General features: G+C 42.3%; 1 long non-coding RNA gene across 2 annotated transcripts; it reads right to left on the minus strand.

Annotated features, from left to right (window-relative positions):
* Positions 1-285: 285 nt before the first annotated feature.
* On the minus strand, positions 286-2582 carry LOC123162102 (uncharacterized). 2 transcript variants are annotated; one of them, XR_006481043.1, is made up of 4 exons: positions 2328-2582; positions 1799-1943; positions 1405-1684; positions 286-1303 (listed from the first exon to the last, which is right to left on the minus strand). It is a non-coding gene; the product is annotated as an uncharacterized lncRNA (long non-coding RNA). The 2 variants fall into 2 exon arrangements; XR_006481042.1 differs by having other exon boundaries at positions 286-1684; positions 2328-2579.
* Between the last annotated feature and the right edge of the window lie 18268 nt (positions 2583-20850).

The following is a 20850-nucleotide window of genomic DNA, read 5'->3' on the forward strand; positions in this document are numbered from 1 at the left end:
ACTTTTCCGCTGGTTCTCCCATCTTGTTGGCGGTAATTAAGGGTGATGAATTATTTTTTGTTACGTACGAATTTCCTTGTGCATGAGAGTCCAAGGTTCCTGGACTTCAAAATAAAATAAAAATATGAATCCAAGGTTCGTAAGGATAACAGGGGCGGCTCTGAAGGAGCGGCTTGCCGGCGACACGCTGATTGACCAAGAGTTGATGTCCATCATTCTCCGACAGTATTGCTAGGCTGACAAGGAAGAAGACGAGGAATTGTCGTACCTAACATGGAGGCACCCAGTAGAACCTGAATTCTCGGTTAGAAAATCTTTACTGGAGACATTTGTGGAAAATAACTCGCAACTTTTCTACTGCATGATGATATTGATCTAGGAATACAGATTGTAAAAATCACTAGATCATGATGGCGCGCGTTGCCGCGCTCGTCCATCTAGGGAAAAGAACTACTATACAAATATTTAGAAAACTTGAACAATGGAAACATTTGGTAAAATTCAAACTAATTGAATTTCAATGTGTTGACACTGATGGTGGCGCATATTTACATCAAGTTTGGAACCTATACACCTACATAAATGCTTTCATTTTTACATTTTCTCTTTGTCCGGTCATTACAAGAAGATGCAAGGAAATACATAGAGCAAAAACAATACAATATTCTATCTTGTAAAGGCTAGCATATTCTATTCTTGCACAAGATCAACATCAACTCTAATGCTTGAGTAACATTCCCGAGAGTTCAGCTTACATCAAATAGTTTGTACGGACTAAACCATCCAATTTAAGATCTAGTGTGATATTACAGTAGTTACAAAAGTAACAGAGAAGAAACAAAGTTTTAGCAAGCCTGAATTCATCAGTCAACAAACCATTTGGAATGCTCAGGAAAATTAATCAATGACTTAAGAGAAAGAAACAACATGAGCAATCGTCCGTATAACAGGGTACAAAGATGAACTGATGGAAGTCAAGTCCTAGCATGTTGAAACAAAAGTGATTTATATCATCAATCTTTACGGAGAGGCGTCAATAAACTGACGTTGAATATTTATATTCTCTCGTCTTCTTTAGTACGTAGATTTCCTTCATTTATGCAGTTATTGTAAGATGAATGTGCATACCCCAGCCAAATGAGAATATAAGATTTTTTACCAGAATTGTTGACCAGAATTGACCGGAGAAGGCAGAGATCTTTACAGTCAGTATTCTTTATCGAAGCCGTTTAGGCCGCCTCCTCCTTATACTGATCGCTCGCCTACACCGGAGCAAAGCTCTCTCGCTTGTCGTCGTCGCCGCCTCCATGATTCATGAACAATCACCAAAGAGAACAGCCACAATTAGCACTATCAACTTCGAGGAAAGAGAGAGGGGAATCAAAATGTAGGCCTGCACTTTACGGTGGACTGTTACCGAAGGAATACCATCGGCCTTGACCCTCATCATTATGGCGCCGCCGGCGGTTTCAGGGCTGACATTATAGAGCGACAGAATGGGAAGGGACGACCTGGGCCAATGGGGAAGTGGAGGTGATGCTCGTGGGCCTCTGGCGCTCGATGCAAAAACCAAAATACTTCAGCTGATTGACGAACGAGAAGCCGCCCAAGTCGATCTCCGGAGCAGCGGCCCGATAACGTTGGGCAAGCCTGGATGAGCGGGGGCGACCGGTGAAATGGTGCGCTGTGTAACAGAACGATCTGCAGCGTTAAACGAGTTGATCGGATGGTTCAAAACATCAAATCGCTGTGGAAGGCTGTAGCTCGCTAAGTTATACTGTTTAGTAATATGCCTCACCCAATGTATCGAAGCTTGTCCCTAATCTTGGCACGATGACATTGTCACCGAGGTGTTTTCAGCAAAACCACAGATTGATTTCTCCATTGCTGATATCCTGTTCGGGCATGGATTCCTGCCTGGCTCAAAAGCACCAATCCTGACTCTGCAGGTGTAGCAACTTGTCAATGCAAAACTGAGTAGACCATCAACTATTTTTTTGTGAAATAACACTATCATAGATCATCAAATAATCCATTGATAGCCTTTTGAGAGACAGCAAGCAGCTTTGATTCATTCTACTAAATTTACTGCTAGAACAACAACAATTATAGACAGTAGGCATTCTAGTACAGAGTAACAGGAAGCTTACATCAAATTCAATTAGCGTAGGGCTACATGTTATGACGTCAACGGCTCACCCAAATTACTAATTTTTCCGTTTAATCTTTCCCGACAAACTAGGAGGACGCAAGAATCAGCTATTCCTCATACTGAAATATGCGTCATTTTCATATTAGTTAATATGAGTCAAATAAAAACTGCATACCTACGAGTCCACCCTGGGTTTTTCGGATCGATTTGCACTATGGATAGCTCAGATGCTTGAGTTGTATCTCCACCGACAGCTTGTACTGTCACTTCTGCCGCATAGATCTGAGCGTCAGTGCTTGACGCTGACAAGGCTGTGACCTCGCTGCCGGTCAGCGCCATCAGCGGCACCAATGATATATCAATGTCATTCACCTGCTCTAGCATAGTCCTGCCTATCCCCCGCAACCCCCGTTACCCCCCAAAATATTCCTGCAAAAGTCAGATTTTCAGAAAGCGGACGCAGTAACAGATACCGGCGAACACATTTTTACCTATTAATCGGCTGCATCAAGAACTCCAGCTTCTCCTGATGCCAAAGTTCCCTCCTCAGATATGGTCGCTCCGCTGGATCACCGCTCTTCAGAAAGGAAAGCTCCACGCTCGTGAGGTAGTAGACAGCCGCTCCGATCTACCCATACCTGCATTACTTATTAGTTGTGCAACTTACCAGAAAGCATCAGTTCTGAACCACGGATCAGACGTCTTGAGCCACGGCTCTGCTCCGATCAGTCGACGGCACCCGAATGTCTGAAACGCTCCTGTCCCACATGTCAGTACGGGCATTCAATGCAGCGAATCACGAGATAGTACTGAACGGGACATAACAAGCTCTAGTGTGCTCGGGTTCACAAACTCCGCATCCAGAAGTCACGTGTTTTTAAAAATTTTAAGACAGGAGTCGTGTGGTTCGCTCCCAATAACCTTGGGAGGTACCCTTCGGCACCCAGGGCTTGATCGAAGAAGCACCCTTCGGCACCCAGGGCTTGATTGAAGAAGCACCCTTCGGCACCCAGGGCTTGATCGAAGAAGGACCCTTCTGTGGTAGCCTAGCCTAAAGTTTTATAATTTTTTGGCTCGTGCATCTTTTGTTTATTTGCTTATGATTCTTCAGTCAGTTCGACGTGCTCGTGTAGCTTGTCAATGGCCTCTTTGTACTGCTCCCACCAAAGCAGCATCAACCTCTTAATGTTGTCCCCAATAAAGGTGTCATGGCGCACGTCCTTCCTAACATCTGAGACAAATGTAAAGAGATTTAGTAAGACAAAACAGAACAATGCACTTGCAAAATAAAATGTATGTAGCTGAAGAGCTACCGTCTAAATCGCAGCCCATCGGGCAATCAGAGGGTGTCTGGCAACGTTCGAATGTGAGTGTGGATGCGTCCGTCCCAAGAAGGGACCCTGATATATACATTCATAAATACTTAATATAGCGACAAAAAAACCAGATGCATAATAAAAATCAAAGTAATAAACTTACTCAATATATGATCAACCTCCATGCTGGAGGCCTCAAGAACAACACTGGTGTACTCTGCTTGTTCGAGATCTTTGTCGTAGAAATTAAGTGCCGTTCCAAAAATTCTGAGAAAAATTATATTATAATTGCTACCAACTATTGCTATTTCTCTCATGCCTTCTACGACGTAGCAATCTATCTGAAGAGGCCCAACATGCATGACCACGCCCGAGACATCTAAAAAAACGGAAGTCAGTTTTATTGATCGTTAGCTCAAGCTAATGTTTAGAGCAACATTGCAAATTAAATTAGAAATAATACCAGTGACTGAGCCACTGTGTAGATCAAAAGCATCCATCTGGATCAATAATGTGAACAAAAGATTATATTTTTTTAGCAATTCGATTGGAATCATACTCTACACACCTACAACTAAATGATTGTACGTTCAGTGACCAAATGATGAAAGGCCCATAACAGGGTCTCGTGTGACATTACCTCTGGACCGTAGGCGCTATGAGCAGATTGTAGTGGAGAAGGTGTCTTCGTGCTTGATGGTAGTGATGAACTCGCACTACAAATTTCGCCGTTTTATAGATGTGGTTGACAGGCTATGATCAATCCTCAGAGCGACGGACTCGCGCTACAAGTTTGAAAGTGTGGTCTGGCGCCGCAGTTTTGGACCATGCACAACGTCAACGTCCAAGAAAGTAGCTCTTTCTTTCAGATGAGGGGCATCCGTGAAATTAGCTAGAGCGGCGGCTCTGACCTAGCAGGTAAGCAGGCTTGTTTGCCTAAAAAATTAAAGGTAAGGAGGCGTGTTTTCTTTCTAAAGAAAGGTAACCAGTGTTGTCTACAAAAAATAAAGGGCAAGAAGGCACGGATCAGCCGCCGCTCTAGCTAAGTTCACGGACGCCCCTCATCTCAAAGAAAGAGCTACTTTATTGAAAGTTGACGGTATGCACGGTCCAAAACTGTAGGACTTCCAAACTTATAGCGCGAGTTCGTCGCTTCGAATATTGATCATAGCCTGTCACTTATGTCTAGAAAACGGTAAAATTTGTAATGTGAGTTCATCACTACCATCAAGCACGAACACACCTTCTCCACTACGATCTGCTCATAGCGTTTACGGTTCAAAGGTTGTTGCACGAGACCCTGTTATGGGTCTTTCATCATTTCGTCACTGAACATACAATCATTTAGCTGTAGGTGTGTAGAGCATGATTCGAATCAACTTGTTAATAAAATTCTTTTGTTCACATTATTAATGCAAATGGATGTTTTTGATCTAGACAATGGCTCGCACATCGGTATTATTTCTAATCTAATTTGCAATCTTGCTCTAAACATTATCTTGAGCTAACGATCAAATCAAACCAACTTCCGTTTTTTTAGATGTCTCGGGCATGGTCATGCATGTCGAGCTGCTATGTCGTAGATGGCATGAGAGAAATAGCAATAGTTGCTAGCAATTATAATATAACTTTTTTCAGAATTTTTGGAAAGACACTTAATTTATACGAGGAAGATCTCCAACAATCAGATTATACCAGTGGTGATTTTGAGGCCTCCGACATGGAGGTTAATCATACATCGAGTAAGTTTATTATTTTGATTTTATTATGCATCTGATTTTTCTTGCCGCTATATTAAGTATCTATGAATGTATATATCAGCGTCCATTGTTGGGACGGACGCATCCACATCACATTCGAACGCTGCCCGACACCCTTTGATGGCCCGACGGTCTGTGACTTAGACGGTAACTCTTCAGCTACATACATTTTATTTTGCAAGTGCATTGTTCTGTTATATCCCACTAAACCTCTTTATGTTTGTCTCAGATGTTAGGAAGGATGTGCGTCGTGACACCTTTGTTGTGGACAATGTTAAGAGATTGGTGTTGCTTCGGAGGGAGCAGTACAACTGAAGAACCGCAAGCAAATAAACAGAAGATGGATGAGCCAAAAATTATAAAACTTGAGGCTAGGTTGCCACAGAAGGGTCCTTCTCCGATCAAGCCCTAGGTGCCGAAGGGTGCTTCTTCGGTGAAGCCTTTGTTGCCATGCGAAGCTTGAAAACTTAGTCATACTATGTGCCCATTTTTCTTTGAGAAATATACGCCCAAGACCAGCAAGTGAGGGGTTAATCCCCTAAGAACGCGCCTCATTGATAAATGATGCGCTGTTCATAAATTGCATCATGTTCGCTCAAAATAAAAATTCCACAAATGAAAAGTCTGGTCTATCCTACAACATTTCAGTTGTTGCCTGGGAATTGATTAACTAATAGAAAATATTAAGATAATATTGTATTTTTGGCTCTATGCATATAATGCTACCTGAAAATGTGTTCTTGATTTGTAATGTTTTTTAGTGCAACCAGAATATATTTCTATGCATGTGAATTCTCATATATATTTGTATATTATTCGAGACGTGCATTTGCACGTGCACGCTTACTAGTGTCATATATGTCAGAAGACGCTACAATTGAGAATGAAAAAAAATGTTTTTCTGCAACTAAATAAAGCATTGATGAATAAGACCATCGTTTACTGCAACATACAAAGAACAACCTTTTGCTGCACATGAACAGGAGAAGAAACTAAAACCGATCTCAGTGGTAAAAAATCTTTTTCAGATTGTTGCATGCACAGTTCAGTGGTCGATCAACAAGGATGTTCACAGTAAATGAAGCAAGGTTTGATACATATCTATATTTACCATTAGAATCTTTGTTTAGATGTATTGGTAGTCTAAACTTCTGTTTTTCCTTGTTTGTCATGTCATAAGCAGTGGCCACATTTTTTTTTTGAGATATCTGAACCCGGTAATCAAGACATACCTGAATCAGACAAACCCCTTATTCTTGAGTCAAATATGTGTGCCTTCTATATGTCTTGAATATTAGGCTGCAGATAAAGCATTGAGAAATAGCAGTGAATGTCAGCGACAATGTGGCACTAACTGGTGCTTTGGTAAGCGACAATGTAAAGAAATACACATGCAGTAAAAACTTTGGTAAGAGTAAGACCTCCTGCAGTCCGTGCTCCAATGCATATGTTTGCATATTAGTTTTAACTATGGCACTCTATGAAGTAAGCTTAGAACTGACAGTAGAAGACGCTGGTATTGAACATGGGAAGAAACAAAAAATTGTCATTGCAACCAGAACGAATCTGAATATCATTCATCGCAAAAATTCAGAAATTTGTTATTCATCAAACATAATGTAGAGAGCACGGACGCACACAGCGGAAGGCACACGCGGAGAGGGGAAGGGATCAACCACGAAAGACCAAAGCGAACATTGTTCAGCTGGTCGGGGAGGCACAGGCGGAGGCGGAGGTCCGGCGGCACGTACAGACACGGCGATCCGGAGGTCCACCACTCCGCCGGCGGACGACCTCGTTCAGCTGGTCGGGGAGGCACAGGTCGAGGCGGTGGTGCCGGCGCGTGGAGCCGGAGGTCCGGCGGCGGTACAGGGGGCGGTTCATCCGTCCGCGGGCGCGTCTGGAAACAGATGGCGGGGCAGCAGGGGTGGAGGCGGAGGTCGTCCGGCGCGTAGGCGTGGGGGGAAATAGGGGAGAGGTGGGGCGCGATGGCTGGCATCCCAAACCGAACTCGGTAAAACAGCCCCCCGTGACGAACCTTTCTGTTCGATCGGAACCACCACCCTCCCTCCGAACGACCTGCTCCCTACCCACCAACGGACCAGCCCAATAGGACCAGTCCAGAAACACAACTGCCTTCAAGAATAAGAAAACAAAAGAATTAAAATATTGTAGGCCCTAAAACTGCTTCTGTCCCAATAAAATAGAGAAAACACAAAAAGAACCTAAATAATGCACTGGACCAAGAAAAAGACTCCCTGGAGAAAAAATCTAGGAACAAAACTACCATATAATCATGAAAAAGGTATATTACAGAAATTTGGCATGAATAAAAATTTCAGAGGGTAAATTAAACTAAAATTTGCCATGTGAATAAAAGTATTTTTGCCATGGAAAAAATGGAGTCATTTTTGCCATGGTAAAGTAAATTAGAAATTGCCATGGGAACACAAGTATATTTACCATGCTGCATAGTAAAAATTTGCCATGTTCCGGAAAATGTAAGTTTGCCATCATATTTAAATTAAAATTGCCATGCTCTTTACAATAAATTTGTCATGGCAAAAATAAAGTATTTTTGCCATGTCATTAAAAGTGTGACATGGCAAAAAAAATGGAGTAAATTTTGCCATGGCAAAAATGGTGTGATTTTGCCATGGAAAAAAATAAAAATGGACATGGCTACACAAGTGCATTTGCCATGCTATCATATTTAGATTAAAATTGCCACGCTCTATACAATAAATTTGCCATTTTAGAAAAATAGAGTAAAATTTGACATGTCATTAAAAGTACAGTTGCCATGGCAAGAAAACCGTAGAAAAATCCCACTTTTGGCTGTGAATAAAGGTATTTTTGGCATGCCCCATTAATACATTTGCCGAAAACATCTTAAGTTTGTCATGGAAAGTTTTCCATGTTTTTGAACATATCAAAGTTGCCATGGCAAGTTTGCCATGTTTTTAGATAAAAAAATGCCGTGGCAAGTTTGCCATGGTTTTGAACATGGCAAAGTTGCCATGGCAAGTTTGCCATGTTTTCAAATAAAAAAAGGGCCATGGCAAATGAAATGAATGTTATAATATAGAGAAATTGCCATCGTTTATGAACAAGGACAGAGATGAAAATTTGACATGGCAAACAAACATTGCATTTTTTCCATGGCAAAAATTGAAAAGTCTGTTGTATAGAAAACACATCTATAAATCTACATGGCAAAAACACAACATCATGTAGTTCCATGGCAAACACAGCTATAAGTTTACATGGCAAAAACACAAACATTCTTTTAGTCCCACAAAGTTCTAGTTGCCATGGCAACAAATCAAAAATATACATGGCAACAACACAACATTGATTTAGTTCCATGGCAAAACTACAAAATATCATTGATATGGAAATCACTAAATATGTGTTGTGCACTCCTAGGTAACCGCATGGCATTTGAAGAGATAAACTGAAAAGATGAAGAAACAGAGCTTGAGCAAGGTGCTACAAGCAAAGATTTAGCAAGCACGAGGGGCTTGTGAAGTGCGCCGCCGTGAAGGTCGAACTGGAGCTGGGTCTGGGTCCTCGACCTCCTCAAGCACCAGCAACACCAACAGCTCCTCCGGTGCAAAACCACAATGCAAATTAAGAAAAAAAAACTGGGTGGAGGGCATCGGCCCATTGATGGCCATCATTGTGAATGCAGGAGGCTACGCCAGGCCTACCTGTAGGATCGGAAGTATGTCTAGAGGGGGGGGTGATTAGACTACTTGACCAAATAAAAACTTATCCTTTTCCCAATTTTAGTCTTTGGCAGATTTTAGCAAACTTAGCACAAGTCAAGCAATCTTAACACAATTCAAGCAAGCATGCAAAGAGTATATGAGCAGCGGAAAGTAAAGCATGCAACTTGCAAGAATGTAAAGGGAAGGGTTTGGAGAATTCAAACGCAATTGGAGACACGGATGTTTTTGTCATGGTTCCGATAGGTGGTGCTATCGTACATCCACATTGATGGAGACTTCAACCCATGAAGGGTAACGGCTGCGCGAGTCCACGGAGGGCTCCACCGAAAAAGGGTCCACGAAGAAGCAACCTTGTCTATCCCCACCATGGCCGTCTCCCACGAAGGACTTGCCTCACTAGCGGTAGATCTTCACGAAGTAGGCGATCTCCTTGCCCTTACAAACTCCTTGGTTCAACTCCACAATTTGTTGGAGGCTCCCAAGTGACACCTAGCCAATCTAGGAGACACCACTCTCCAAGAAGTAACAAATGGTGTGTTGATGATGAACTCCTTGCTCTTGTGCTTCAAATGATAGTCTCCCCAACACTCAACTCTCTCTCACGGGATTTGGATGTGGTGGAAAGAAGATTTGAGTGGAAAGCAACTTGGGGAAGGCTAGAGATCAAGATTCATATGGTAGGAATGGAATATCTTGCCCACAACACAAGTGTAGGTGATTCTCTCTCAGAAAATATAAGTTGGAAGTGTAGGTTCGTTCTGATGGCTCTCTCCACGAATGAAGAGGAGGTGGAGGGATATATATAGCCTCCACACAAAATCTAACCGTTACACACAACATGCCAATCTCAATGGGACCGAATTGAGAAACTCGGTCGGACCGATTCAGCAAATCTAGTGACCCTTCGGATTTTCGATGGGACCGACATGCAACTCGGTATGACCGATATGGTTAGGGTTAGGGCATAACGTAATCTCGGTGAGACCAATTACACAAACTCGGTGAGACCGAATTTGGTAATGAGCTAACCAGAGAGTTGGTCAGGTAAAGTCGGTGGGACCGATTCGCTCATCTCGGTGAGACCGAAGTGTTACGAAAGGGAAACAGAGAGTTTACATTGCAATCTCGGTGGGACCGGTCGCTCATCTTGGTGGTACCGAAATGTTACGAAGGGAAATAGAGAGATTACAATCCCATCTCGATGAGACCGAGATCCCTATCGGTGAGACCGATTTGCCTAGGGTTTGTGGCAGTGGCTATGACATCTGAACTCGGTGGCGCTGGATAGAAAGAATCAGTGGGGCCAAGTTTGACTTTTGGTTTAGGTCATATGTGGATGTGAGAAGGTAGTTGAGGGCTTCGGAGCATATCACTAAGCACTTTGAGCAAGCAAGCCATTAAGCAACACCTCATCCCCTCTTGATAGTATTGGCTTTTCCTATAGACTCAATGTGATCTTGGACAACTAAAATAGAAAATGTAGAGTCTTGAGCTTTGAGCTTGAGCCAATCCTTTTGTCCTTAGCATTTTGAGGAGTCCACTTTTCTCATCCATGCCATGCCATTCATTGAGCTTTCCTGAAATATTTATCTTGAAATAGAATTAGCTCAATGAGCTATATGTTGTTAGGAATTACCAAAACCACCTAGGGATAGTTGCACTTTTAATCTCCCCCTTTTTGGTAATTGATGACAACATATAGATCAAAGCTTTGACAAATGATAATAAGATTGAAAAACATTGTCGCTTTGAGAAGTATGTGAAAGGTAAGAGCTCCCCCTAAATTTGTGCATGGTTTAAGATTTGCTTTGGACTGCAAATGCACAATGAGTTAGGATCATGGGTTACTCTTCCATGTCACATACATCTTGGTGGAGCGCTCAAAATGATAATAATTAAATGCATACACTCATCACCAAGCATAGTGAATGATCATATAGAGATAAAAAGGATAATGTCATCCAACAAGCATTAAGGTAGCATCGTATATGATCAACCGCATGATCAACCAAGTATCACACAAAAGCATAGAGTATCTCAAACAAGCAAATAAAGTTCGACCACCAAAACAAGAGAGAATAGAAGGCAATGCTCTCTCTCAAAGCCTATGATCTATACATTTTTCTCCCCCTTTGGCAACAAGTTACCAAAAAGTTCCTAGAAAATGCATAGTACTAGATCGACTCTCAGGCCACTACAAGAAATATGTCAACTAGTGACCTTCTATCAGTGACCCTGGAAGAATTGGTCATAGATCTATGACCATTTTAGACCAATTGGTCAAAAGCTGTTCGGGGGGCTCCAAACCCTAAAACATTGCGACCATTTTGGTCAGAAAGGTCGTAATTTCCTTACACGAAATGGTCACAAAGCAAACAGGGCTGGTCTGCTGCCTTATTTCTAGTTGTTAACAACCAATATAGATGGTCATAGCCTTGTAGATTGTGGTGGGTTGTGATGACTAGGCGCCATCTCATCAGTTTTGCCTATGTGTCATGTCCATGTGGCAGTTTTTGCCCTAGGTTGTGAAGCAACCTATATTTCTGTTATTCCAAAAATTCCCAAAAAATCTCATAAATGTTTTGGATCATATCTTCATCAAATATGTCAAAAACCTTCCTTGCCTAGTTCAAAAATAATTCAAAATATTCATTTTCCTATTCTGTTCAGAGCAGCAGTTTGTGAAGGAAGTACCACTTTGGCATGTCCAAATAGTATCCATTTTCTACAGTGCTTTCCTATGCCCAAATAACCATCCTCCACCAAATGCTAGCTCAATCCATTCATTATTTTGAGCCGAGCTTCAACATTCGTAGTTATGTCCAGTGTGGTAGTTTGCAAAGCAAGTACCACCTAGGCTCCTCCTTTTGAGGTGAAAATTTGTGAAGACGGTCTTCTTAGTAACTGATCATCCTCAGCCAAAACTCACGCCCATTAGCCATGTACATTTCCCGTACCGCTAATCAAACACTTGGCTGCTAATTCATGTTTGAGCATCGATCGGTCTCCTCGTGAGAATCTTATGTTGTAATTTTCTTCCTAGCACCTACCTGGGGAGTGCCCAACCCACTAGACATGCCTAGGCTGCCCAGAACACATGGCAACGCCACGGTCACGCGGTGACCACGCGGCGGGCATGCGAGCTTACGCGCTCTAGAGTTGGGGCCCTCGGCCACCGTCCAAACCTCGATGTCTCGCCATCAAACCATGTATTTCTGATTAAATAGATACTTATTTACCTAGAAATGATTTTTGGAAAAAATAAATAGCAAACTATGAGGCAGCTGCAGTTCAAATTTGACCCGCTTCCAGCTGAATCGGCGGAATTTGTCTTTTTCACCAGAGGTGGATCAAAACTTTTGACACCCAACCATTTTGTCAATTGTGCATTAAATATGTCCTAGTATTTTATAAAATTGATTAGGTCCAATTTTGCAACAATTATTGGTAGGTCCTTCACAAAAAAACCTCATTTCAGGCACTCAGAAAATGGAAAATGGTTTTTTCGTCCAAAGAAAATGAAAACTTCCTTAGGGAACATTGTTTGCCATTCCAATATGCACCCTTGTGCACAATATGAGATCATTTGAACAAACTATGCCATGAATGTGGCCATAAGATTGATCATTTGGCTTGAAAACCGTGAATCTTCAGAGATGATAGCTCATTTCTGAGAACACATTTTTTAAATAATTGCCGTATTACAAGTTTGTTATTTTTCCTGGGAACTTGGCCACATATAATGACACAATGCGAAGGTTTCCCAATTTTTTGATTTTTTTTGAATTTTTTATGCCCGTTTCAAAATGCGGTCAAAACGGCGGGAATGACCGTTCCTAGCTAGTGGTTGAATCTTGGAATTTTTTTGGTGTTTCTCTGATTAAATAGGTACTTATGTAACTAGAAATGATTTTTGGAAAAAATAAATAGCAAACTATGAGGCAGCTGCAATTCAAATTTGACCTGCTTCCAGCTGAATCAGCGGGAATTTGTCTTTTTCACGAGAGGTGGATCAAAACTTTTTTCACCCAACCATTTTGTCAATTGTGCATTATATATAGCCTAGTATTTTAGAAAAATGATTTGGTCCATTTTTGCAACAATTATTTGGTAGTTCCTTCACAAAAAACCTCCTTTTGGGCACTCGGAAAATGAAAAATGAATTTTCCGTGCAAAGAAAATGAAAACTTCCTTAGGCAACATTGTTTGGAATTCCAAGATGTACCCTTGTGCACAATATGAGATCATTTGAACAAACTATGCCATGAATGTGGCCATAAGATTGATCATTTGGCTTGAAAGCCATGAATCTTCACGCATGATAGCTCATTTCTGAGAACACTTTTTTAAAATAATTACTGTATTACAAGTTTATTATTTTTCCTGGAAACTTGGTCACATATAATGACACAATGCGAAGGTTTTCCAATATTTTGATTTTTTTTGAATTTTTTATGCCCGTTTCAAAATGCGGTCAAAACGGCGGGCTTGACCGTTCCTAGATAGTGGTTGAATCTTGGAATTTTTTTGGTGTTTCTATGATTAAATAGATACTTATGTACCTAGAAATGATTTTTGGAAAAAATAAAGAGCAAACTACAAGGCATCTACAGTTCAAATTTGACCCGCTTCCAACTAAATAGACGGAAATTTGTCTTTTTCACGAGAGGTGGATCAAAACTTTTTACACCCAACCATTTGGTCAATTGTGCGTTAAATATGGCCTAGTATTTTAGAAAAATGATTTGGTCCAGTTTTGCAACAATTATTTGGTAGGTCCTTCACAAAAAAATCTCATTTGGGGCAATCAAAAAATGGAAAATGGTTTTTCCGTGCACAGAAAATGAAAACTTCCTCAGGAAACATTGTTTGCCATTCCAAGATGCACCCTTTTGCACAATATGAGATCATTTGAACAAACTATGCCAAGAATGTGGCCATAAGATTGATCATTTGACTTGATAGCCATGAATCTTCACACGTGATAGCTCGTTTTTGAGAACACTTTTTTAAAATAATTACCGCATTGCAAGTTTGTTATTTTTCCTGGGAACTTGGCCACATATAATGACACAATGCGAAGGTTTCCCAATTATTTGATTTTTTTTGAATTTTTTATGCCCGTTTCAAAATGCGGTCAAAACAGCGGGAATGACCGTTCCTAGCTAGTGGTTGAATCTTGGAATTTTTTTGGTGTTTCTCTGATTAAATAGATACTTATGTACCTAGAAATGATTTTTGGAAAAAATAAATAGCAAACTATGAGGCAGCTGCAGTTCAAATTTGACCCGCTTCCAACTGAATCGGCGGAAATTTGTCTTTTTCATGAGAGGTGGATCAAAACTTTTTACACCCAACCATTTTATCAATTGTGCATTAAATATGTCCTAGTATTTTAGAAAATTGATTTGGTGCAATTTTACAACAATTATTTGGTAGGTCCTTCGCAAAAAAAACCCATTTGGGGCACTCGGAAAATGAAAAATGATTTTTTCGTGCAAAAAAATGAAAACTTTCTTAGGCAACATTGTTTGCCATTCCGTGTTTGTTATTTTCCTGAAAGGTAGTTCACAATTGGTGACACAATGAGAAGGTCTTTTATAATTTCTGTGATCATAAAATAGCTTACATGATTTTAACATCTTATTTTTAAATCTATCACGACCAATTTAGTTGGTCATAATGTTGTATTGCATTCTGATTGGTCTGTGGACCAGACACGCAGATCATGCACGAAACACCGTTGGATCCTCCTGGATCCAACGGCATCCCTCACCCCTCGCCTCCCCCACCAACCCCACGTGAGGCGAAACCCTAGCTCTCTTCTCCCCCGTTTTCCATCCACCCCCCCCCCCCCGCCTCCTTTCTTTCTTTCTTTCTCTCCCTCCCCCCTCTCCCCCGATGCAGATCCCCCTCGTCCTCGACCACCCACCTCTGCCACCACCCTCGTCCCCTTGCCTTCCTCGTCCTCGACCAACCTCGCGTCCCGCGGGGCTCTCGCATCGCCGCCACTCCACGCCCGTGCACGACAGAAGTGAAGCCCGAGGTCCTCCTCCGATGCTCCTCTGCCTCCCTCGCCCGCGGGGCTCTCTGCTCCACCGCCGCCGCCGCAACGGAGCACGCGCGCGCGCGACGCCGTCCCAGCCTCGCTCGGTCTGTCCCGCCGTTCGCCTCCTTCTTCGACTCCACACTCTCCTTCGACTCCACCCTCTCATTCTCTCCATGCAGAAACCCTAGATCGACGCTATGGCCACCTTGCAGGCGGCGCGTGCAGGTGAGATCTGGTATTGCCCCCTTTTTTCTCCTCCTCCTTCTAGATTTCTTCAGCTTGCTCGAATCTCATTGCATTTGTGCGGGTTTGTGCAGGCCATCCAAGACGGCGGGGCCATGTTCGCCTCGTCTGTGGGGACATTGGCAGAGGCGGTTGTCAGGAAGATGGTGAACCTCAGCTCCCCTCCCCGGCGGCGCTGCAGCAACAAGATGGTGAAGGGATGCACCGGCCAGCGTGTGAGGCTCTACGTCTGCGGAACCATCCTCGGATACCAGAGGTGAGAAGCTCCCTCCTCCGGCGCGGCTCTGCTCCTTCTCCCTCGCGTGGGTATTTGAATTCCTGGTCTTGGTTGGGCGCGCAGATCCAGGCAGATCCAAGTGAACACCAGGGAGGACGTGGCCTGGTACGGCGGCAAGAGGATGGCCTGCGTCTACAAGGCCAAGACCAAGCAACGACACCAACTACCACTACATCTGGGGCAAGCTCTCCCTCTCCCACAGAAACACTGGCGTTATCCGCGCCAAGTTCACCCCCGCTGAGTCCATGGTGAGTTGTTTGGTCGAACTTCTTCGGTTGTCTGTTTCGGTGGCATGCATAAGATTTAAACAAACTAAATTGAGCTATATACCTTCTGTGATATCTAGTTCCGTGCCACTGGTTTGAAGTCTGAACCTCTCTTCTGTACTCCATGTTTACTGAATTTCACTGAATTTACTGAATGTGCATGTGAATCTCAAAAGTATCCATAGTGTGTGTGTGTGTGTGTGTGTGTTCGAGTGTAGGAGTGCAAATGGGCACCCTTTAGGGTATTCTGTGACCCTCTTTAGTTCAACTAAATGAACTGGTTTGAAGCTCTAGTATGCTTAGAGTGACTGGTTTCATTAGTCTCTTAATCGACAAGTTAACTAGACTATTTTGCTGTATTTCCATCATACACCTTTGATTTATTTAGTGACTGCAGACTGTGATTATACAGTAGAAGTAGTTAGTATCTCTGTAGACTGCATATTATACAGTAGAAGTAGTTAGCCAATTTCTAGGGGCTATCTGTTCACCTGTTAGTATCTCTGTAGACTGTACATGCTTCAAATGGGGATGGCTTTTATGCTCCCTTGAATGCATTTTGATCTTAGTAGTACTTACCACACAGTAAGAAAATAAGCAGCAGCCTGAGCTTTCAGGTTCAGGGTTTCTCTTGATTTCTTGATTCATTTATACTATATGATTCAGGTTTTATACTTTGCCAGTAGGTAGCTCATACTGCCCGCTTGCTTCTGCTTTGAATATTGTGGTCTGCATGCTTTAGTCACTGTGCCCTTAGTTCTTTTTTTGTAGGGAGCTATGCTTATCATCAGAAATTCTTGGTGATGATGTTATTCCTCTTTTGGTTCATGTGTTGCAATTATATACCACATAATTCTACACCATGTGGTGCACTTAAGTATCTTAGTGACTTCATTTGATGTGTGTATTTCTGTTAATTTTAAGCTTCTGTTGCTGTGAAAATGTACCTCACTGACCGTCTGTCTATTTATTGTGTACTTCTTGCATGAGGAGGTGACTAGTGATGCGGCGCGCCAAGCAGCAGTAGGGGAAGGGGGTCTCCTGATCAAGGAGGCGGAGGAGTAGGGGCATGCCCAGCCGGCAGCCCTGTCCTGCTCGTGGGGAGGGGCAGGAGGGGTCTGCTCCTCTGCTTCCATTGCGACCGCGGCAGGTAGCTCCTCCATCTCCCTCCCCCTCTTCCCTGATACGTACATCACAATCTTGTTAATTGTTATTGTTATTGAGATCACAATCTTGTTAAGATGCATCTGTGGTGGTGGTCTTCTGGCCACCACAATCTTGTTAATTGTTATTGCGATCATCTTTCTTTTTGATGAACTATGCCACAATATGTGTTTTGCAAGGTTCAGTGGCTACTAAGTTTTGATTATTTGCAACTTGTATGACCTTGTTGGTTTATTGTACGTTCTAAAAAGTCGTGAATAGTCTTCACTTATATAGCCAACACCTTTATTTTGTTTTGTTTCGTTCTGTGCTCACTAGTGATACCTGACTAAGGTTCCCTGAATATAGGAGTAGACTGTACGTGAAGAAAAATTATAACCTGAAAGTAATCATATGTACTACTCCCTCCGTCCCATAATATAATTATTGGTACATAATTTTCTTTACTTATACACACAAAATAGATAGAGGTGATGTGTGGTTATATTCTGTTGTACATATACTTCAGGATTTAGTCCCTATCTGCTTTGTACATTTGTTTTTATTTTGTTTCTAACTCTTTTGGTTTATTGTTAGATGCCTTGGTTCAGCCTCTACAAACATACTCGAAAATGGTGTTTCCTCTCATTTACAAGAGCTCCAGCAAAGTGAACTTGTGGAAGTATATTTGAAGTTCTAAGTCGTGTAGCAAAGAGTTATATGTTCTGTCTTATGTGTAATAGACTGGAAAGATTTGAATAATATTATAATAGACTATGTACAGATTGTAGTTGACTTATTTATCCTTCTTTAACGAACTACATTTGTTATGTTATGTTTGAAATATTCATTATGTGGTTTCAAAGCGTGTGAAATGGAACCTGACTCATGGAGCCCACTTATGAAATCACTTTTGAATTTTCTGTCACGTGGGTCTAATGTGTGAGATTATGACAAGTGGTATCCATCTGATTGGTGGGACCAGCAACAAAATATAATGGCCTAGGCCCAAACAAATGTTAAAAGGCCACGACCAAGAAATAAATAAAATACTGAATTGTTGGGCTTGGCCCATGAAGTCTGAAAAAAAATTGACAGGAAAGAAATATATAGAAAGGCTGAATTAATGGGCTCGGCCCATGTAAAACACCCAATTGGACCGGGCTGAATCTTGTGCCACATCAGCTTGCCATGCTGGATGCCTACGTGGCCTGGGGAGGTTGCTAGTGACCAAAACGCCACAGTGGACATATTTTGGTCATAAACGTCTTCGACCATTCTCAGAAGAAAGGTCGCTATAGTCAGTTTACGACCGCCAGCTTTTGACCTTCTCTTTTTGGTCACAAAAAGATCGCAAATGAAAAACCATGACCTTTCAGTGACCAATAGTCAAGGTCACAAGTTGACATATTTCTTGTAGTGCTACCTATAGGATCGGAAGTATGTCTAGAGGGGGGGGTGATTAGACTACTTGACCAAATAAAAACTTATCCTTTTCCCAATTTTAGTCTTTGGCAGATTTTAGCAAACTTAGCACAAGTCAAGCAATCTTAACACAATTCAAGCAAGCATGCAAAGAGTATATGAGCAGCGGAAAGTAAAGCATGCAACTTGCAAGAATGTAAAGGGAAGGGTTTGGAGAATTCAAACGCAATTGGAGACACGGATGTTTTTGTCATGGTTCCGATAGGTGGTGCTATCGTACATCCACATTGATGGAGACTTCAATCCACGAAGGGTAACGGCTGCGCTAGTCCACGGAGGGCTCCACCCAAGAAGGGTCCACGAAGAAGCAACCTTGTCTATCCCACCATGGCCGTCGCCCACGAAGGACTTGCCTCACTAGCGGTAGATCTTCACGAAGTAGGCGATCTCCTTGCCCTTACAAACTCCTTGGTTCAACTCCACAATTTGTTGGAGGCTCCCAAGTGACACCTAGCCAATCTAGGAGACACCACTCTCCAAGAAGTAACAAATGGTGTGTTGATGATGAACTCCTTGCTCTTGTGCTTCAAATGATAGTCTCCCCAACACTCAACTCTCTCTCATAGGATTTGGATTTGGTGGAAAGAAGATTTGAGTGGAAAGCAACTTGGGGAAGGCTAGAGATCAAGATTCATATGGTAGGAATGGAATATCTTGGCCTCAACACAAGTGTAGGTGGTTCTCTCTCAGAAAATATAAGTTGGAAGTGTAGGTTCGTTCTGATGGCTCTCTCCACGAATGAAGAGGAGGTGGAGGGATATATATAGCCTCCACACAAAATCTAACCGTTACACACAACATGCCAATCTCGATGGGACCGAATTGAGAAACTCGGTCGGACCGATTCAGCAAATCTAGTGACCCTTAGGATTTTCGATGGGACCGACATGCAACTCGGTATGACCGATATGGTTAGGGTTAGGGCATAACGTAATCTCGGTGAGACCAATTATACAAACTCGGTGAGACCGAATTTGGTAATGAGCTAACCAGAGAGTTGGTCAGGTAAAGTCGGTGGGACCGATTCGCTCATCTCGGTGAGACCGAAGTGTTACGAAAGGGAAACAGAGAGTTTACATTGCAATCTCGGTGGGACCGGTCGCTCATCTTGGTGGTACCGAAACGTTACGAAGGGAAATAGAGAGATTACAATCCCATCTCGATGAGACCGAGATCCCTATCGGTGAGACCGATTTGCCTAGGGTTTGTGGGAGTGGCTATGACATCTGAACTCGGTGGCGCCGGATAGAAAGAATCGGTGGGGCCAAGTTTGACTTTTGGTTTAGGTCATATGTGGATGTGAGAAGGTAGTTGAGGGCTTCGGAGCATATCACTAAGCACTTTGAGCAAGCAAGCCATTAAGCAACACCTCATCCCCTCTTGATAGTATTGGCTTTTCCTATAGACTCAATGTGATCTTGGACCACTAAAATAGAAAATGTAGAGTCTTGAGCTTTGAGCTTGAGCCAATCCTTTTGTCCTTAGCATTTTGAGGAGTCCACTTTTCTCATCCATGCCATGCCATTCATTGAGCTTTCCTGAAATATTTATCTTGAAATAGAATTAGCTCAATGAGCTATATGTTGTTAGGAATTACCAAAACCACCTAGGGATAGTTGCACTTTTAATCTCCCCCTTTTGGTAATTGATGACAACATATAGATCAAAGCTTTGACAAATGATAATAAGATTGAAAAACATTGTCGCTTTGAGAAGTATGTGAAAGGTAAGAGCTCCCCCTAAATTTGTGCATGGTTTAAGATTTGCTTTGGACTGCAAATGCACAATGTGTTAGGATCATGGGTTACTCTTCCATGTCACATACATCTTGGTGGAGCGCTCAAAATGATAATAATTAAATGCATGCACTCATCACCAAGCATAGTGAATGATCATATAGAGATAAAAAGGATAATGTCATCCAACAAGCATTAAGGTAGCATTGTATATGATCAACCGCATGATCAACCAAGTATCACACAAAAGCATAGAGTATCTCAAACAAGCAAATAAAGTTCGACCACCAAGACAAGAGAGAATAGAAGGCAATGCTCTCTCTCGAAGCCTATGATCTATACATTTTTCTCCCCCTTTGGCAACAAGTTACCAAAAAGTTCCTAGAAAATGCATAGTACTAGATCGACTCTCAGGCTTGGTCTTCATCTGGTGGTTTAGAAATAACGCCAAGGACGAAGGCATCAGTTGATGAGGATGGAGCTGGTGGAGTAGGTGCTAGAGCTGGTGGCACTGAAGCTGTAGCTGGTGTAGATGAAGTTGCTCTGGTGTCTAGAACAGGCACTGCAGTAGATCTCTGTCCTCTGGGCACTCTAGCAAAAGCATCAGTGGTAGTCTTGCCCTTCCTCTCCTACATGTCATCCTGAAGTTGCTCAACAACTGACTGTATCTCAGTAACCTTCACATCTAA

This window comes from Triticum aestivum, chromosome 7B (genome assembly GCF_018294505.1).
Source record: "Triticum aestivum cultivar Chinese Spring chromosome 7B, IWGSC CS RefSeq v2.1, whole genome shotgun sequence".
NCBI lineage: Eukaryota > Viridiplantae > Streptophyta > Magnoliopsida > Poales > Poaceae > Triticum > Triticum aestivum.